A 20,062-nucleotide genomic window follows, 5' to 3' on the forward strand; every position below is an offset into this window, starting at 1 on the left:
AAACTCAATGATTTTGTGTGAAGTGTTCTGTAGCTGAGAGCATGCAAGTTCTTAGAAATTGGGAAATACAGATATGAAACTTGTATGTATAATTTTGAATGTGTTTTTATTACACAATTGTGCAGATTGAAATTTTGAAGTAGAATGGCTGGTTAAAGGATTGACTTTAACCCGTGCACCGCAATAAACTCAACTTTCCACAAGGTAACCCTTTTTAAGATCATCCTTAATAATGTTCTGTGCACTATTATATTTTATATTAAGTTGGTCACTTTATTTTCTTATTTCACAAATGTACAGTATGAAATCAGATTTCTTTAATTTCACAGTGTGGTTATTGCACCATATTGGTAACTTTTATCAAGGAAAACAGAGAAAGATTATAGTCCCTCAACAAGTAGACATTTCCCAAAACACTTTACACTCAATTACTGTCAAGCATAGGTTATTATTTGCAGGCAAAGGCGTCAGCTGTTCGCACCAGCAAAGTCCTGCAAACAGCTATGAGGTGAATCACCAATTCATCTGGAGGATTGGAGGACATCAGGAAAAAATCTTTAATTAATAAAATAAAAACAGGTCAGGCAGCATCTATGGAGAGGAAAATGCAGGATTTTGATGTGCCACAGTCAAGAAGAGAGCAAGATCATAAACAATTAGTTGATGTATCTACAGTTCTACAATAGCATTCTGTAGCTCAGTGGTTGGAGTGCTCGCCTCGCAAACGAGAGACCTGGGTTCGACCCGGCTGTTAGTCGATTGGTTGGTTGCTTTTCTGGGGGTAATAATTCCTTTAAAAAAAATAATAAATTGGTCATTCAATCCACGACTGTTTGTGGGACATTGCTGTGCACAATTGGCTGCCGCGTTTGCCCACAAATATACAGTCAATTCACTTTACAGTGTGTTCTGTGAAGCGCTTTGGGACGTCCTCCCGACGTGAAATGCGCTATATCAAATGCAAGGATTATTATTATTATGATGATAAGGCGCTATATCAAATGCACAGATTATTATTTTTTGGCAACGCCTTATCACTTATCATCTTCTGGAAGTCTCAAAGCGCTTCACAGAATATACTGTAAAGTGAATTGTTTGCATACTTCGTGGGTGAAACGCGGCAGCCAATTGTGCACAGCAGTGTCCCACAAACAGTCGTGAATTATTACACATGAACTTCAGCCTTGGGTCAAATGGAATGACAATGCCAAACGGTTACTAAGCCATTTCCTGTTGCAACCATGAAAACTCCAGCCATGTCACCATGCATGCAACAAATAAATTGTTTGCTCTTTTAGAGGGATTTTTAACTGCTTATTTATGAACGAGTGAATTTTCCAGTTTAACAAAGAGCGGATTGTGTCATTCAGTCTCTTCTGCACTGGACAAAGTGCCAGCAGCAGTTGGAATACATGCCAAAAGAATGCAAGGATTATGACTTTCGTATTCAAATGAAACCATATGTCATAGATCTCTTCACACTGGAATTTACGAGATTTATGCAAATACAAAATCTGATGCTAGTCATATACCTTATGTTTTACCTGTGTATAATATACCTTAACCACTTTGTGTTTTTAAAATCAAGATTGGCATAAGTAACATACTATAGATGCCTTCTTCCTATATATTGCGTTACATTTAATATAGGCTTAATCTAGATTTATATAATCTAGATTTATATCAGAGTTCATTGGAATTAAATGAAATTGAGGGGTGTTTGATGGATGTTTAAAATTGACCCACTCGGTTCTTACTAAATCTATCCATTGCAGTGTTCTTCCTTCTAAAACTGCTGTATTCGATATAATCCTCTTTGGTATTGAGAGACGGTAGCAGCATTCCCAACACAGGGAAATTTCCACGCAGAGGCGGCGTACTATACGTATGTGGAACGCTTGATTTGGATGCTCTTAACCAGAGTAATGGGTTTCTGTGTTTATCAAGCACACTAAAAAAAAATCCACATGTTGGAAAAATAACCAAAGGAAGAATTAAAAAAAAATTATCTCAATGTTTCTTTGTAGGGTATAATTCTGTAGTTACAATTTCTACAAGTTAGAAGTTATTACTTGAACACTTGGAGTCCTGTAGCTCAGTGATTAGACTCGCTCCACAAGTGAGAGACCTGGGTTCAATTCCCGGCAGGACTAACAACTGGGTTCCTATTTACTGCAAACAGAGGAGTGTGGAGTAAGGAAACTTGTCCAACGTTTCACCTTGCCCGGGAATCAAACCCAGGTCTCTCGCTTGCAAGGCAATTGCTCTAACCATTGAGCTACAGAATACACACACACAATCTCTTCTTTTCCATCAGATCTCCATGTCTTGTTTCCAAATGGCGTTGTAATTTAGTTGGCTCTAGGCTGTCATTTGCTGAAGTTGCTGCACGCAGTACACATTGAGGTTACAATAGCCTCTCCAACTATTGTATTGCAAGTTAAACCAAAATCCAAACACGTTTCGTCTTATTTCTGATTTTTTTACAGATTTTTTCTCAATATAAATTGCTGTTTGAGTTTCTGACTTCCGTTTTGGAACACTAAGTGGCTTTTTGCAATAAGTGGCGATCCATGTTCTTCACTTTTGATAGAAAGGATAGAAAGTAACAAACCAGCAGAACGAGCAGTTAATAAATACAACTATTTATTGTGAGCAAGACGTGAGAGAGTAGGATGCGCTAAATTGGAAGGTGGGAAAATTAGTGGTTGCTATAGAAATGTAGTTAAAGATATATAAGAGTTGAATTCACTGTAACGCATCTCTATAACAACGGTGTACGCCTTATATCGGGAAAAAGATAACTTGATGAAATCAGTATCAAAAAATCTTGTGCCCACCCTGAGGTTTAACGTACGGCATCCCACAAACTGCTGGTTATTATATCTTCACCATAGCAATTGTTAAGTCTACTTTGACTGTTACGCAGCATCGGATTCTCGAAAGTTAGATTGTCTGAGAGAAGAACCTCTCGTAATTGTTTTGAGCCGAAGTGTGCAGATATCATTAAATCAATAGTTACTTCACTATATGCAACAGCAATTCTAGTTATTGAATCTAGTTATTGACTAAATAAGTTATTGACTCGTGGAGTTCTGCAGCTCAGTGGTTAGAGGACTCGCTTTGCAAGCGAGAGATCTGGTTTTGATTCCCAGCGGGGTGAAACCTTGGGTAAGTTTCCTTACTCCACACACCTAATAATAATCCCTCAAGAAAAAAACAATAATAAATAGGTCACTTCAAGCCATGACTGAATACAGTCTATTTTGTGAAGCGCTTTGAGACGTCTAGAAGACGTGAAAAGCACTATATCAAATGCAAGGATTATTATTATTATAATATAATTTGTACATAGCTCTGAAAGGTATGTCTGAGGGTACAACTTGACTGAGGTCTACTTATCTCCAATCACATTTGTTCTTTATTACTGCAAAGCTCATACCTGAGCCAAGCATAATTCTGCCCTAAATATAGAACACATTGTTCTGTTCCTTTTTTCTTTTCTTGTGTATCAGTCTTGATCAAAGCTTAGCATTTCACAGCACTGAGACAAAAACAGTTTACAGGAAAGATAGGCACTGTGGGAAAAGAGGTGGGGGGTAGCCCTGTTAATTAGGGATGAAATAAAAGCAGTGGAGAGGAAGGATCTGAAATCCGATGACCAGGAGGTCGAGACAATATGGGTGGAAATAAAAAATAATAAAAGGCAGAAAATATTAATGGGAATGGTTTATAGACCACCAAACAGCGATCACAATATAGCACAGGGTATCAATCAAAAAATCAGTGGAGCATGTAGGAAAGGTAAAGCGATAATAGTGGGTGATTTCAATCTCCACATAGATTGGGAAAACCAAAGCGGCAAAAATAGGTCAGAGGAAGAGTTCATTGAGTGTATAAGAGATAACTTTGTAGAGCAGCACGCCGAGGAACCAACTAGGGGACAGGCCTTGTTTTGTGTAACGAAACAGGGCTGGTTGGCAGTGTAGGTATTAAGACTCCTCGAGGGCAGAGTGATCACAATATGATTGAATTCTGCATTAACAACAACAACAACAAGATTCCATTTATAAAGCGCCTTTCACGTCAGGAGGACGTCCCAAGGCGCTGCACAGTTGGGTCAAGACCCGAGCAGGGGGGAAATGGTCAGGGTGAGGGGAGGGAAGGGAGGGAGCGAGGAGGGGGAAATGGTCAGGGTGAGGGGAGGGAAAGGAGGGAGCGAGGAGGGGGGAAATGGTCAGGGTGAGGGGAGCGAAGGGAGGGAGCGAGGAGGGGAAGAGAGTCGAGAGGGGAGCTGAAGGCACGGTCAAAGAGAAAGGTTTTGAGACCGGCCTTGAAGGAGGAAAGGGAGGAGGCGGCGAAGGCACTGGGGGATGGAGTTCCAGAGCCTGGGGGCTGAGAGGCTGAAGGCCCGACCACCGATGGTAGGGCGGTTGGGGCGGGGGACGTGGAGCAGACCGGAGCCAGAGGAACGGAGGGTACGGGCAGGTAGGTAGGGGGATAGTAGGTTGGAGAGGTAGGAGGGAGCAAGAGTTAAGTTAGAGAGGGATATAGTTAAATCCGAGGCAAGTATTCTGAATTTAAATAGGGCTAATTTTGTAGGTATGAGGAGAGATTTAGGTAAAATAGACTGGAAAATAAGATTAGGAGGTAAAAATGTAGACCAACAGTGGCAAATATTTAAGGATGTAGTGCAAAATTCTCAGCGGTCGCATATTCCCTTGCGGAATAAGAGCACCACAGGGAAAGTAATTCATCCGTGGCTAAATAGAGCAGTTAGGGAAAGCATCAAATTAAAAGAAAAGGCTTATAAAACTGCCAAGAAATGTGGCAAATCTGAAGATTGGGAGAGTTTTAGAAACCAGCAAAATAAAACTTAAAAAACTCATTAAAGGCGAGAAAAAGGAGTATGAGGGTAAGCTCGCCAGGAATAATAAGTCTGATTGTGAAAGTGTTTACAAATATATTAAGAGCAATAGGCTGTGGGGGTAAATGTAGGTCCAACAGTCTGCCAACAATAGAGATGCACCAAGGGGATAAGGACACGAGCAACTTAGGGAAATTTCATTTGTAGAGAATTGGTGCTCGGGAAACTGTTAGCACTAAAAAGTGACAAATCCCCTGGTCCGGATGGTTTGCATCCCGGGGTTTTAAAAGAGGAGCTTATGAGATAGTGGAGGCCTTATGTCTGATCTTCCAAAATTGCTTGGATTCTGGAACAGTCCCCATGGAAGATCGCAAATGTCACACCACTATTTAAAAAAGGTGGAAAGGAAAAGATGGGGAACTATAGGCAGTTAGTCTCACATTAGTGATAGGAAAAATTTTAGAATCGTTGATTAAGGATGTGGTAGTGCAGTATTTAGGGCACAATATAATTAGGCCAAGTCAACATGGCTTTACAAAAGGGAAATCATGTTTGACAAATCTCATAGAGTTTTTTGAGGATATTTCCAGTAAACTAGATAAGGGTAAATCAGTGGATGTGGTCTATTTTGACTTCCAGAAGGCATTCGATAAGGTGCCGCATAAAAGGTTAGTCCAAAAGTTAAGGGCCCATGGAATTGGGGGGAGCAAATTAACGTGGATTGGGGAATGTTTAACGGGTAGAAAACAAAGAGTAGGGATAAACGGGACTTTTTCAGATTGGCGGGATGTGACGAGTGGAGTGCCACAAGGATCAGTCCTTGGGCCTCAGCTATTTACCATCTACATCAACGATCTTGATGAGGACATCGAAGTTAATATATCTAATTTGGCGGATGACACAAAACTAGGAGGAAGTGTCAACATAGAGGACGACATTAAAAAAATGCAGCACAACATAGATAGGTGAGGTGATTGGGCAGGTAGGTGGCAGATGAAGTATAATAATAATCCTTGCATTTGATATAGCGCTTTTCACGTCGGGAGGACGTCCCAAAGCGCTTTACAGAACACACTGTAAAGTGAATTGACTGTATATTTGTGGGCGAACGCGGCAGCCAATTGCGCACAGCAATGTCCCACAAACAGTCGTAGATTGAAAATGACCAATTTATTATTGTTTTTGGTTTTGGAGGGATTATTATTAGGCGTATGGAGTAAGGAAACTTGCCCAAGGTTTCGCCCTCTGCCTGGAATTGAACTCAGGTCTCTCACTTGCAAAGCGAGTGCTCTAACCACTGAGCTACAGGACTCCACATAACGTAGGGAAGTGTGAAGTCATCCACCTGGGTAGCAAAAACAGTAGAGCGGGTTATTTTTTAGAAGGGAAGAGATTGGAATGTGTTAGCATCCAGAGGGACTTGGGTGTCCTTGTACACCAATCACAGAAAGTTCCCCCACAAATATACAGTCAATTCACTTTACAGTGTGTTCTGTGAAGCGCTTTGGGACGTCCTCCCGATGTGAAAAGCGCTATATCAAATGCAAAGATTATTATTATTATTCATTATGAAAGGATTAGAGTATAAGAGTCGGGAAGTCTTGCTGCAACTGTATGGGGCCCTGGTGAGACCACACCTGGAATACTGTGTCCAGTTTTGGTCTCCTCATTTAAGGAAGGATGTACTTGCCTTGGAGGGGGTGCAGCGTAGATTTACTCGGTTAGTACCAGGGATGAAGGGGATGAGTTACGAGGATCGGATGACCAATTTGGGCCTATATTCTCTAGAATATAGAAGAATTAGAGGGGATCTTATAGAAACCTATAAGATCATCAAAGGGCATGATAGAGTAGATAGTGGGAGATTGTGTCCCCCGGTTGGAGAAACTAAAATCAGGGGTCACAACCTTAAAATCAGAGGCAGCCCTTTCGCACTGAGTTGAGGAAGAACTTCTTCACTCAAAGGGCGGTGAATGTATGGAACTCACTACCCCAAAGGGCTGTTGACGCTCAGTCCTTGAACATATTCAAGACTGAGATAGATAGATTTCGTATTGCAAAAGGTATTAAGGGATATGCGGATAAGGCAGAGTCAGGTTATTAGCTGGAGTTAGATTAGAAGATCAGCCATGATTGAATGGCGGGGCAGGCTCGAAGGGCAGAATGGCCTACTCCTGCTCCTACATGTTATGTTATGTCATGCCTATATCTGGAATTAACCAGTAACCCACGCTGGAAGAATGTTAAATTAGGTTATGGAATTACTGGCAATAATCAAATAAAAACATTAAGGTCATAATTTTTGAGATTGTGTTTTCCAGCAGAAAAGGAATGTGTTTTAGCACCAAAAATCCCCCTAAGTTTAGAAATGTCTTGATTTATTTGGAAAATACTATTATTAAACTGTTGTATGATTATATCCATCCCTCTCATTCCACTTCACTTTACCTCACATTTCTTGAAGTTTTTAGCTTTATAGAAACCTTTACTCTCTTCCTCAGTACCTGTGAGCAGATGCACCACATGGAATATAACACACCAAGGAAACTCTAACATTAACCCTGCCTGGTCTGTTTGTAGAACTTTAAATTGTGGAAGAAGGCTGTTTGGCTCATCTTGTCTGAGCTGGTGGCCTGAAAGAACTATCCATTAAAAAGCTGGAACTATATCCCAGTGTTTGCCGTCTTGAAGAAAGGAGCTGTGTGCTGGAGTCTCCAGTTGCCTCTCGCTTTAGCAAGAGTCCCTGTTGCTAAGGGAGTGTTCCAAGGTCTTCTCAATATTGGTGGAATCTTCTGCCTAGCAGGCCCTGTGTGTTAAATGACTCCTTTCTCTCAAATAAAATGAAAACACTTTTCACTCCACACTTGAAAAGCCTTCAAGTTTATTGTAGGCCCACAGCCTCCACTCTCCTCCCATCATTATTCCCTGGGTTTTGACTTGCTGTGTGTCCTACCATTGGATTTACTAGGTCACGTGTTTTACCTATGATTATCCAGACAGCACCTTACCACGGACTGCGAGGCCAGTTGTGCAGTGGGTACTGTGAGACTGCCAGCCAGAATCATTCTCAGGCAGCTCCTCTGCCCAGGTTAAGGCCTCATACACTCTACAATATATTTCAATGGTTAATCTAAAATGTATTTGCCTATTACTTAGAAGAGTACTTACTTGAGCTCGAGGGACTGAACTATGAGGGTAATGTTTATAGTGTGTTTGCAATGACTGGTGATGTTTCAATACTTAGGGATTGAGAGATAGTCTACTATACTGTACTTTACTTAACTTATCTCTACTCCTTGTTTTATGGGTGCCATAAAGAGATTAGAATTATCAAAACAGAGTTGCTTAAATAACACTTGTGTGAATTGCCTTGAGCTCTATTATTGAGCACTGGTTGTCCTGTCCCCGAAAATGACTTAGGCATGTAAATTTCTCAGCCTCAGGCCAGCTGTTCTTTATTACCCAGTATAATTTAGGTATTTACCCATTATTACTATTTGATGACAGACTCAAGTACCTTGTTCTTCTGCCTCTTTCCAGTTTCCATAATTTTGTGCCTAATCTCGAACAGTTGTGCAGAGCTCTTCATTGCTGCTGACATATAGGAGAGCAACAGGGAAGGAGTGCCCTGGGAATGCACTTCATGTTCTGAATTAAACTTGAATATCCATTGTTCATTCGCCGTAGAAATTTATATTACCAAAAGAGTCCATTCAACCCGTCAAGCTCTTATAGTTGATTTTATTTTCTAACTCATTGTTTTACAACAACAAGAACACAACAAAATTACATTTGTAAAGTACCTTTCACGTCGGGAGGATGTTCCAAGGCGTTGAACAATCAGGGATCAGGACCTGAGCATGGGGGGCAGGGTTGGGATGAGGCAGGGCAGAGGGGGTAGGAGGGCGGCTGAAGGCACGGTCGAAAAGGAGGATCTTGAGTCATGCCTTGTACGAGGGAGCGAAACGAGGGGATTGTGGGATGGTGTTCCGAAGGGTGGGGATTTCTACTTCTGCGTACATGTGGAAATTGAGCCCATGTCTGGGGATGATTTCACCAAAGGGGAGCATGTAGAGGTTGAAGAGGAGGGGACTGTACGGGGGCTGGAAGAGAAACCGTTGGCGGACACAAATTGGAGACAGTGTGAGAGATAAGACCTGACCCATTCAAGGACAGAACCTTGAAGGCTGAGGTGAGAGGCGAAGTGGTGGAGGAGGATAGAGTGGTCCACGGTATTGAAGGCAGCAAGGAGGTCGAGGAGGACAAGGAGGCAGAGGGAGCCCTGGTCACAGATGGGCAGGATGTCGTTTGTGACCTTGACCAGAGTAGTTTCCGTGCTGTGAGGAGTGAAGAGTGATAGGAGAGGAAGGAGTGAAGCTGGAAAGCAACAACTCTTTCAAGAAACTTGGAAACAAAAGGGAGGTTGGAGATGGGCTGGTAGTTAGAAAACAGGGATGGGTCCAGGAAAGGTTTTTTCAGGATGGGGGTGATTGTAGCTGTTTTAACTGGGATGGGAATGGTGCCAGATGAAAGGTAGAGATTGATGATGTCGGAGAGTAGAGGCGAGAGAAGGTGAAGCTGGGAGGTAAGGAGAGGGGTGAAGATGGAGTCAAGGGAGCAGGTGGTGTGTTTCATGCTGGATATGGTGGTGATGAGACAGAAGGGGGAGACAAGTTCAAAGGTGTGGAGGGAGAGATGGGGTAGGGGTCGGAGTGCGGGGGGAGATGGGGAGGGAGTGTCGATTGGGAGAGCGGAGACAGCTGAACGTATCCCCTCGATTTTGAACTCGAGGAAATCCAGCATCTCCTCACAGTCAGAGCTTGAGGAGAGAATGGGCGAGGCGTGTGATGAAGGAGCCACTTGGTAATGGAGAATAGGAGCCTGGGGTTGTCCTTTGTCTCCAAGATTATCTTGGAGTAGAAGGACGATTTGGCGGAGGCGAGGGCGGAGTGGTATGTATTGATGTGGTCCAGCCAGATCTGCCGGTAGAGTGTTAGATCAGGTTTGAGCCAGGTGCGTTCGTGCATTTTAGTGAAGCTTATTCAGTTATCATAATATCGTATTCAACAACCAATTTTTGTTGTTTTCCCCTTTTTCTCCCCTGACACCTAGTTTCCGCCTTCCAGTCCTCAAGATACTGTCATAAGGTGAGTATTGTTCCTCTGATATCTCTGACCAGGATTAGATTTGTCTGTGGCTAAATTTGACAGGTCTCTATTGACCTGTCCACTCCCTCCGCTCAGCAGGCTGCTCCACGTCCCCACCCGGCCCGCCCCACCATCAACGATCAGGCCTCTCTGACCCCACCGTTTGGAACTCCATCCCACAATCCTTGCATTGGTCCTTCAAAGCCAATCTCAAGGAAGTAAGGGACGGAGCAATGCTCTTAGACCATGCCTATGGTCACTGTCCTATCCCTACCCTCCCTGCCCCCCACCCCTCCTGATCCCAAACCCCTGCTCGGGTCTAAATCCCTGACTGTCCAGCGCCTTGGGACGTTCTCCCGACGTGAAAGGTGCTATTCAGATGTAATGTGTTGTTATGATGCCTCCCATGTTGAAAACCTCACCTTTAAGTTTGTGATATGATGAGGCCTCAGGTTGGGTATTAAACCACCCTGTAATCCCCAGAGTCAGAGCAGCGGGAGGAAGGTCAGTTCTACATATTGAGTTGCAAACTGTGGTTCAATATATTCCGGCCTTCAAACGCATCTACCTGGTCTTGCTTCTGAAAGGAAAGGAATTTTTTGTGTTAGGTCAACCAACATGTAGCATTGTCCACAGTTGAGAAATATGCTATATATACAGCAGGAGGAATGTTAAAATAATAATAGTCTTGTGAATTATTGCTTGACTCTGCTTTGAGTAGAGAACCCTTGTGTTGCCAATATTGGCTGGAAAGTTTGCTTGCTCAGCAACCTTGATGCTGAAAGCAGTTGCGTAACGATAACTGCTGAAGAGGAAAATAGAACACCTGTTACTACTTTATTTGTGACAGTGGAGAGCGAGGGGGCTAAGCTTTTCATTTGTGGATTTGGATGTAAATGATTTAAGCTGCCTCTCAGGTGGAAAGGAGCTGAAGAGACAGGCCAGATGTAATGCTGGAGGGAGCAAGTGCACCACTAACATGTTTTAAATATGTATTGGCAAAGTTGCAGGCACACATGTCCACACTTACTCTTTGGGAAAAATGAATGCTGAAGAATTTTGAAAAACAGCGTTTAGCAAAGTATTTGTGGTGCTGACTGCAGCAAAGCTTGTTATTAACAAAGCAATATACAGTAGTTAGTGCTTAATAATATTTTTGGGTGTAAGAAATGCTGATTCCTGTTTAGGAATCGAGCTAGTATCTTTTCTTCCTTTTGCACTGTTCACAGAATCTTTTCCATTGTCAATATATGAGTTACTTCTCTGTTTCTCTTTCGTAAAGGAAGTTTTACTGGTTATAGATTCACTTTATTGTACAAACTGGTCATTCACAACTGCAGACTTTGATCTTGGTTTCTTATTGTCAGCATCCTATTGATTAACTAAAAGGCAGAACAGCCCTAAAACATTTGACAAATCTAGGAGAATCTGCGTTTTATCTGGCCTTTTACGTAAGGTAACAAATGTCTCAGAGCAGTTCACGGAGTCGATGCCAGATACTGAGGGCGAGGGCATTAGGGAGGAGAGAGGTAACCTTAGGCATAGTCAACGGTAGAACTAAGGTATAAACTTTGGATGTGCAATTAATGCTTTTTTTATCCTTTGTCCAAACATTAAAAAGTGACTCCAAATTTTTAAAACTTCTGAACATTCTGCAGAGCATCTAGGTTAGAAACTGAATGCATAACTGAAGGCACAAGTAAGTAATTTGATTTTGGTGGGTTCATAAGGTGGCTATGAGAAAAATAGTTTTAACTGAAACAAGCGTAACATAATGTAGTACTGTCCATTGATCCAGTTTAAACAGTGGATATTTTTTAGGAACGATTTGTGATTATTCCAATGCTTAACGCTGTGTTAAGAGTGGTTTGGAGATGCAGGTGAATGGAAAGACTGAGTGAGCTGATGAGGTTTGCATGTTTCAAATCCCACTGCAATCTTTTTGAGGTCTGAAATAAAATATTAACGCTCTCTATTTACATTGCTGTATTCTCAGTCCATAATAGAAGTATGATAGAGTACTGCATCACATATCATTCCTGTTGTGCATACTTTAAAATGTCCTTTTCTTAAAAAAACTGTAAGAGAGACCTGTCACCCTTGTAAATTTCTCCTATGTTAGAACTCAAGTGCAAGGATTACAAATGTGGTTTAAGAGCTTTGTTGGTCAAAGTTTACTCAGTTTAGAACCGTATTCAAAGTATGGGCATGTCAGAGAATGATGATATCACATTGTCTAGTTGTCTCGAAGCGCTTCACATGATTTTACAGTAAAGCGTAGTGATTTTGTATTTGTAGGTAACTTTGGTAGTTAATTTTTGTACTGCAGTGTTGCACAAACAACCATGAAATGAATGAACAATTTTATCTGGAGAATCCAGCAAAAGCATGTTGGCATCCTGGCTTGCTCAGTTAATCGTGCAGATACTTTTGGAATGGAAAGTTCGAATCCAGAGGAGCCCGAGATCTAGAACAACAAAAACAATTTGCATTGAAAGTTTCCAGCTCCAAAGGAGGCCATGCATCCCATCCTGTCTGTACCTGTACTAGCTCCACCCAATGGAACTATGTTCAAAGCCTGTCTTCCTGTTCTTTTTGAATCTGCTTTTATCAACTGAATCTGCACGATCAACTGAGCCACATTGTGGTTCCTGTAAAGCCACAAGTTTAGCAGTTTTATTTGGAATGTTAACATTCTCTGGTTTCTTTCTGACGAGTAACAGTTCTGACTTAAAATACATGCAGTCAAGAAACAAGGTGAAATTGCTATTTTCATTCAAAGTGATGTCTGAAATCTTTTAGCAGTTTGGAAAGAGTGTGTAGGATTATTAATCTCAACATTATAGCACTGGGTGAATGGCAGTTTTAATCTCTTGGTTTGAATAGAATAGAAATGTTACATTTATATAATAAATGATTTACCCTGGTTTAACTTGTGACTGCTTGTCACTTAAGACATCATGCTGTCATCATGGTTGCATTTATTTGTGTATCTATACATATGTCTAACTTGCCGCTCCTGATAACTCTGCCCTAAGCTTTTGCTCTTGGAGCCACCCACATGTTATCAGGAGTTTAGCTGTTTAAATTCCAGCAGTTACCCAAGCCAACAACAACAACTTAGATTTATATAGCGCCCTCTACGCCGGACGGCGTCTCAGAGCACTTTACAGTGACGGATTCCGGGTCCGAGCCAGGGGGAGAGGGAGGAGCCAGGGGGAGGGGGGGAAGGTGACCAAAGGTGCGGTCAAAGAGAAAGATCTTCAGCAAAGACCTGAAAATAGGAAGGGAGAGAGCGAGACGAAGGGAGTGAGGACGGCAGTTCCAGAGCCTCGCGGCTGAAGGCACGGCCTCCGAGGGTGGAGAGGAGGATTCGGGGGACGAGGAGGAGGCCAGACCCAGAGGAACGAAGGCAACGGGCACTGTTTTGAGGAGAGAGGAGGTCAGAGAGGTCGGGGGGTGCAGAGGAGTGCAGAGACTTGAATACAAGGGTGAGGATCTTGAAGTCGATCCTCTCTGGGACAGGCAGTGCAGTCTGGCAAGGACTGGGGTGATCAGGGAGCGGAGTTTGGTGCAGGTGAGAATGTGGGCAGAGTTTTGAATGACTTGGATTTTATGGATGGTAGTGGAGGGGAGGCCGGCGAGGAGGGCATTAGAGTAGTCCAGCCGAGAGGTGACAAAGGCATGGACTAGGGTTTCAGCAGCTTTCAGAGAGAGGTATTGGCGGAGACGGGCGATGCGTTGGAGGTGGAAGAAGGCGGTGCTGTTGAGGGACCGGATGTGGGGGAGGAAGGATAATTGGGGGTCGAACCTGATGCCTAGGTTGCGTACTGGTTCGGAGAGTTTTAGGGGGAGGTCGGGTAGGTGGAGGAGGTGAGAGCCATGAGATTTTAGACGTTGACGAGAGCCAAAGAGTATGGCTTCCGTCTTATAACAAGGTGTGACCACCCAAGCCTTGGCTCTTGCCAACCTACTCTCTCTGGATTTGGGTAAGCAGGGTACGTCCTTCCAGGGAGAAAGTGCATTCCATTCCAAACACAGGAATGTTTCCTTGAGTAGGTGGGGTAAATAGAACTCTTGATTCTAGTTTGGATACTCTTTAGTATGTGATGAGTTTTCTCATGTGTCAGGCACCCAATTGATCAAACAAACTTGCATCAAATGCTGTGAAAGAGATTTTAAAAAATCAACAAGTCTTGTGCAAAAGTTGATCTCTGTCAAGATAAAAAGGGTGAACATTTTTGCGGCCCTAATCATGCAGCTTAGGTATAAGATACCTGGTGCTTCTCAGTTTTAGGCTATTAACCAATGTCTTAATAACTAAGGTAGTTTTTTGGGGGGAAAATTCAAAAAATAGTCTTAATTTAGAAAGTAATTGTGATTTTCTGTAAGTCACACCTTGTTAAATTTAAAGTCTAAAACTGAGAAATTGTAGGCCTTTTACATTAGCCACAAAGATTACACATGAGAACGCAGGCAACCATTCTGCAATGATTTTCTTGCAACTCCAGGGAGATACTGCTCATAATCTAGTTCCTGCTCTGCTCATTAGATTCCTGTTGCATTGTAAAATATTCAGGATCTATTTTAGAATTCATTTTTAAAAATATAATAAAAGGCATGTATTCTTAATGGGTAAAGAGAGCAATGCAGTTAGTCTAAATGCTTATTTAACCCTTTGCCTTATGGAACAGTCTTTCAGTTCTCAGAATACAGGATGTGCTTTGATTTTCATCATCATCAAAATTGATTTTCTGTTTATTTCAAGTGTATCCAGAATATGCTAAGAACATAAGAATTTGCTGCTGAAAGAAGATCAAGGTCCATCCAGTTCACCTTCCACCATCCTGGCAGTTGCATTCACATGTCATGTCCTGAATTATATATTGTATCCCTAGATAGTATTTTCTAACAGAAATTTATTTAATTTGTTCTTGAAAGAATCAACTCTTTAAGAGTGATTATCCTCACTAATTGGGTGGATAAGCAAACAGTATGTATAATTGGACATCATGCAAAATACAAATTGGCTACAGTGTAAATTCAAAATTGTTCCATCAGGTCACTATAGCATCAGCTGTGCCAGTATTATTGCCAACAAAATAATTGTTTTGATTTTGGAATGGTGTCATTGCCATGACAGTAATAGGGCAGTTGATTGTTGAGGATTTGCAGGCCTAATCTTTGGAGCAGCAGAATTTATCAGTGATCAGATCTTTCAAACTATCCAATTCTTCAGGGTTTAGATCTTCCACTAATACGGTATTCTGATTAAATGGAAGACAAAGATAAGTATTTAATCTTATATTCTGATGAAATGTCAAGATGCAAAAGTCCCACGGCCCCTCGGAAGTCTCTGTTCATGAATTCATTATTTGTTCTGTGCTTCAGGGAAGTAGCTTCTTGCTCTTATCCCAGAAGCTCTGTCACTGGGAATGTAAATGGTCCATAGTTGGACATGATCAGGGCAAAGGGATTAATCGATTAGAATTGGCATTGTGTCGTCTGGTTAACCTTTTGAGTCGTGAATGTGTGTGTCACATTCAAAACATCCACATTTCATTTCACATTATTAGAGATACTAAAAGTGAAATAATAATTAGAATTTGAGAAATGCATATAATAATTCAACTGGTTAGTTTTCAATCTTGTATCACTGTGAGACAACATCAGGTAGTAGCATAGAATGTTACAGTAGCAACAGAACATTAGTCTCCCAGCAACAATAACTTGCTTTTATATTGTGCTCTTCATGTGCGATAGCCTTGGGGCGCTTAACATGGCGGAGCCTAATGCTGAGTCAGGGAGAAAAGGGAGAGACAGTTAAAGAGGAAGGTCTTCAGGAGTGATCTGTAGCTGGGTAAAGAGGGAGCAAGTCTTATCAAGTCTACAAGAGCTGATGTTTTTCCCCACAAGTCACCTGATCTAATCCCACTGCTCACTTCCATACCCTTTAATATTCTTCAAAACATCAATCCAACAACCACTATTCTTTACAATTGGTCTTTTCTTTCTCTATTACTGCTGCCATGGCCACTCTAAAATTTTCACTCTTCTAACCTCCAAATTAGGTGCCGAACCTGAAGACCTTCCTCTCCAACTGTGCCTGATCATAGAATCATACAGCACAGAAAGAGGCCATTCGGCCCATCGCGTCTGCGCCAGCTCCTAAAAGAGCAATCCAGCTCAATCCCACCGGCCCGCTTTCTCTCCATAGCCCTATAATCCTGTCCTCCCCAAATACCCATCTACTTCTCTCTTGAAAGTTGTTATTGAATCGGCTTCCACTTCCCTTTCAGGTAATGCATTCCAGATCCCAACAACTCGCTGGGTGAANTTTTTTTTCCTAACCTCCCCTCTGTTTCTTTTAACAACTGTCTTAAATCGGTGTCCTCAGGTTACTGACTCACATGCCAATGGAAATAGCTTTTCCCGGTTCAACCTATCAAATCCTCTCATGATCTTGAAAACCTCTATTAAATCCCCTCTTAATCTTCTCTGCTATAGGGAGAATAATCCTAGTTTCGCTAACCTCTCCTCATAACTAAGGTCCTTCATTCCTGGTACCATCCTGGTAAACCTCCTTTGCACCCTCTCTAATGCCCTAACATCTTTAATAATAGTAATAATAATAATAATCCTTGCATTTGATATAGCGCTTTTCGCATCTTCTAGACGTCTCAAAGCTCTTCACAGAATATGCTGTAAAGTGAATTGACTGTATATTTGTGGACGAAACGCGGCAGCCAATTGCGCACAGCAGTGTCCCACAAACAATCATGGATTGAAAATGACCAATTTATTATTGTTTTGTTTTGGAGGGATTATTATTAGGCGTGTGGAGTAAGGAAACTTGCCCACGGTTTCGCCCTCTACCTGGAATTGAACCCAGGTTTCCTAAAGTGCGGTGCCCAGAACTGAACTCCAACTGAGGCCTAACCAGCATTTTATAAATATTCAACATAGCCTCCTGACTTTTGAATTCTATGCCCCTATTTATAAAACTTAGTATCCCGTATGCTTTTTTAACAGCCACCTTCAAAGATTTGCTTATGTGGACCCCCAGGTCTCTCTGTTCATTTGCCCCCTTTAAGATTCTACCATCAGCTTATACTAAAGGTCACCTCACTTTTCTCCCTGATTCAGCATCAAGCTCCACCATCGTTAAACACTCCAAGACTTTACCTCACATGAAGAGTGCTATATAAAAGCAAGCTGTTGTTGTTGATAGACTAAATGGCCTGTTTCTGAACTGTAACATTCTACCCTTTGAAAGGTTTTGAAATCACAATTCTTTGCACAGCTTCATATTCTGTCAAGCTCCTTAATAATAATAATAATAATAATAATGCTTGCATTTGATATAGCAACTTTTATGTCGGGCGGACATCTCAAAGCGCTTCACATGACTCAAAGAACTCCCTTTGTTGTTGTTCCTCTCACTATTTGTTGGACCTCTAAAACCCAATCATTCACAACTTATGTTTTTCTTTACTCTTTTCAACCTTGTACGGACTTGCACCAATGTGCTTGGCCCTTCCTTCTCTTACATTTATCGATTTAAAAGAAAGTGACTACAGATCTTTCCCCTTGGCGGGGCAGGCTCGAAGGGCCGAATGGCCTACTCCTGCTCCTACATGTTATGTTATGTTGAGCTTTATGAAATCAACTTGATTTGATTCCGGTCAGTAATCTACTCCTTCCTTTCCTTTTAGAACATATTTTGAGATGTGGCATGTTTTGCTTTGCAGCATTTACTTTTTGAAGTCCATCAACGAACATGTGGGTAGACAGAGACAAAACATTGATGCCTCTGTAGGATAAACTCAGTGTGGATCAGTCACACAATCCACAAGCTATTATATTAGATCATGATGATAGTTTGAAACAGCAAGCTATATTTTGCTGTTTCAGCCCACAAAATATTTTTCCCACAAAATATACAGTCAATTCACTTTACTGTATATTCTGTGAAGCGCTTTGAGACAACTCGAAGATGTGATATATCAAATGCAAGGATTATTATTACCTTTGCAACCACTTCTTTAACAAAAATGCCGTCTTCATTGCACATGAGAAGCCTGGAGGTTGGGTTTCTAATGCACATGTCCCAAAGCTTGGGATGTCAGTGTACCTGTGTACTGAACAACTGGTTTGAGGCTAGTTTATTGTATTAAGTGCGGGATAAATACACACACATACAATACAAATTTTGCGTACATATCACTTCTTTCACCTCAAGCAATTGAGCCAAGGCACCCGCCCTGGGGGGGAGAAACCAAGGGGGGTTGGGGGTGAGAAGGATGACCAAAAGTATGGTCAAAGAGACAGTACCTTGAACGAGTGACGGAATGGATGAAACGGCATTTCATGAAGAAAATGGCAAAACATGAGTTTATATTTTTATGATTCTGGATCTCTAGATCAAAATATCAATAAAAATTATTGACCCTGTATTGATGAGCTTCATACAAGTTGCCAAACATCAAAATTACATTTGTATAGCGCCTTTCGCATTGGAACAACGTCCTCAGGTGCTGGACAATCAGTGTTTCGGACCAAACTGCAGGTCAGGATTGGGGAGAGTGGTAGGCAGGGGGGGAAGGAGAGTGACTGAAGGCACGGTCGAGGAGGAGGGCCTTGAAGGAGACATGGGAGGGAGCGAGGCGGAGGGACTGCGGGATGGAGTTCCAGAGGATGGGGGTAGAGTTGGCTGAAGGCCCACCCGCCAATGGTAGGGACGGGCTAGGTGGTGGATGTGAAGCAGGCCGGAGCCCGGTGAGCGAAGGAAGCAAACAGGATGGTCGTGGAGTCCTGTAGCTCAGTGGTTAGAGCACTCGCTTTGCAAGTGAGAGACCTGAGTTCAATTCCAGTCAGGGCGAAACCTTGGGCAAGTTTCCTTACTCCACACAGAGCCTAATAATAATCCCTCCAAAAAACAAAAACAATAATAAATTGGTCATTTTCAATCTACGACCGTTTGTGGGACATTGCTGTGCGCAATTGGCTGCCGCGTTCGCCCACAAATATACAGTCAATTCACTTTACAGTATATTCTGTGAAGCGCTTTGGGACGTCCTCCCGACGTGAAAAGCGCTATATCAAATGCAAGGATTATTATTATTATTATTATTATTATTATTATTATAGGGGGTTAGGAGGTCATAGAGGGAGTGGGGAACAAGGGCATGGAGGGCTTTGAATGTGAGGACTAGAATTTTGAACTGTAACCTCTGTGTGATGGGAAGCCACATTTTGATAAAAATCACATTGATAAAAACTCCTGAGCCTGAAATTGTGAGATGCTTAAAAAAACTATATATAGTTTACCCTTCTTCTTAAATAACAATTCCATGTGAATTCTTAGCATTTTTTAAGTTTATGATTTGAAATAAATCATGGAAGTTGATCGCCAGTAAAAATTAAGGGCAGGAATGAATTGCACAGTAATGACTGCAGTACTTTTCTGATAGGTAAATTAGATTTTAATAATAATCTGACTCCTTTCTAGTCATTTCTCAGTGATGTTGTGACTATGGTTGCAGTATCACTGGGTAATGTATTGGTAAATGCATAAGTAACATTCTCTCTTGTTGTTGTTAAGAGCATGCACCCATCTGTATTGTTCCACATTATTCCTGTGTTTCCTTCATGTCCCTGGACCTTGCCTCAACTGTTGATGGGCAGATGGAAGTTGCTCCCGAGCCTCCAGAAAGCATAGCTGCGTCATGGTGTCTGGGAGCAATATTGAGATCCCTCCCTGCGTGGAGGTGCTGGGTTGGAGACAGCAGCATGGCAGATTGGGATTGCCTTCTCAAACATGGAGAGAATCTCAGGCTCTGTTCCATGTTGTCTCAAAGTGCTGGCCAGACTTGCTGCTCTTTCCCCAGCTCTGATTAGTGACCATTAGGTATCATGAGGGAGCCACTCGGGACTGGGAAGTTTCCAAGTCTAAGGGTTAATTTAAATTTGTGACTCCGCGGTGAAGTAAGGACTGACACAAATGTTGTACAATTAATCAAGGTTTATTAATTTGGATTAATAATGG

The 20,062-nt window shown here is 42.0% G+C and overlaps 1 protein-coding gene across 4 annotated transcripts in view; it reads left to right on the forward strand.

Annotated features, from left to right (window-relative positions):
- raraa (retinoic acid receptor, alpha a) overlaps positions 1 to 20,062 on the forward strand; it is a 377,347-nt gene that overhangs the window by 54,844 nt on the left and 302,441 nt on the right. The window contains exon 3 of one of the 4 annotated variants that reach the window (XM_042343419.1): positions 9,980 to 10,014. The exons of the other annotated variants lie outside the window; for them this stretch is intronic. The gene's annotated coding sequence lies outside the window, so the exon portion shown is untranslated. The remainder of the gene's footprint in view (positions 1 to 9,979; positions 10,015 to 20,062) is intronic. 4 annotated transcript variants of the gene reach the window in all.

The sequence above is a fragment of the Callorhinchus milii genome, unplaced genomic scaffold, assembly GCF_018977255.1.
Source record: "Callorhinchus milii isolate IMCB2004 unplaced genomic scaffold, IMCB_Cmil_1.0 Scaffold23, whole genome shotgun sequence".
Lineage (NCBI taxonomy): Eukaryota > Metazoa > Chordata > Chondrichthyes > Chimaeriformes > Callorhinchidae > Callorhinchus > Callorhinchus milii.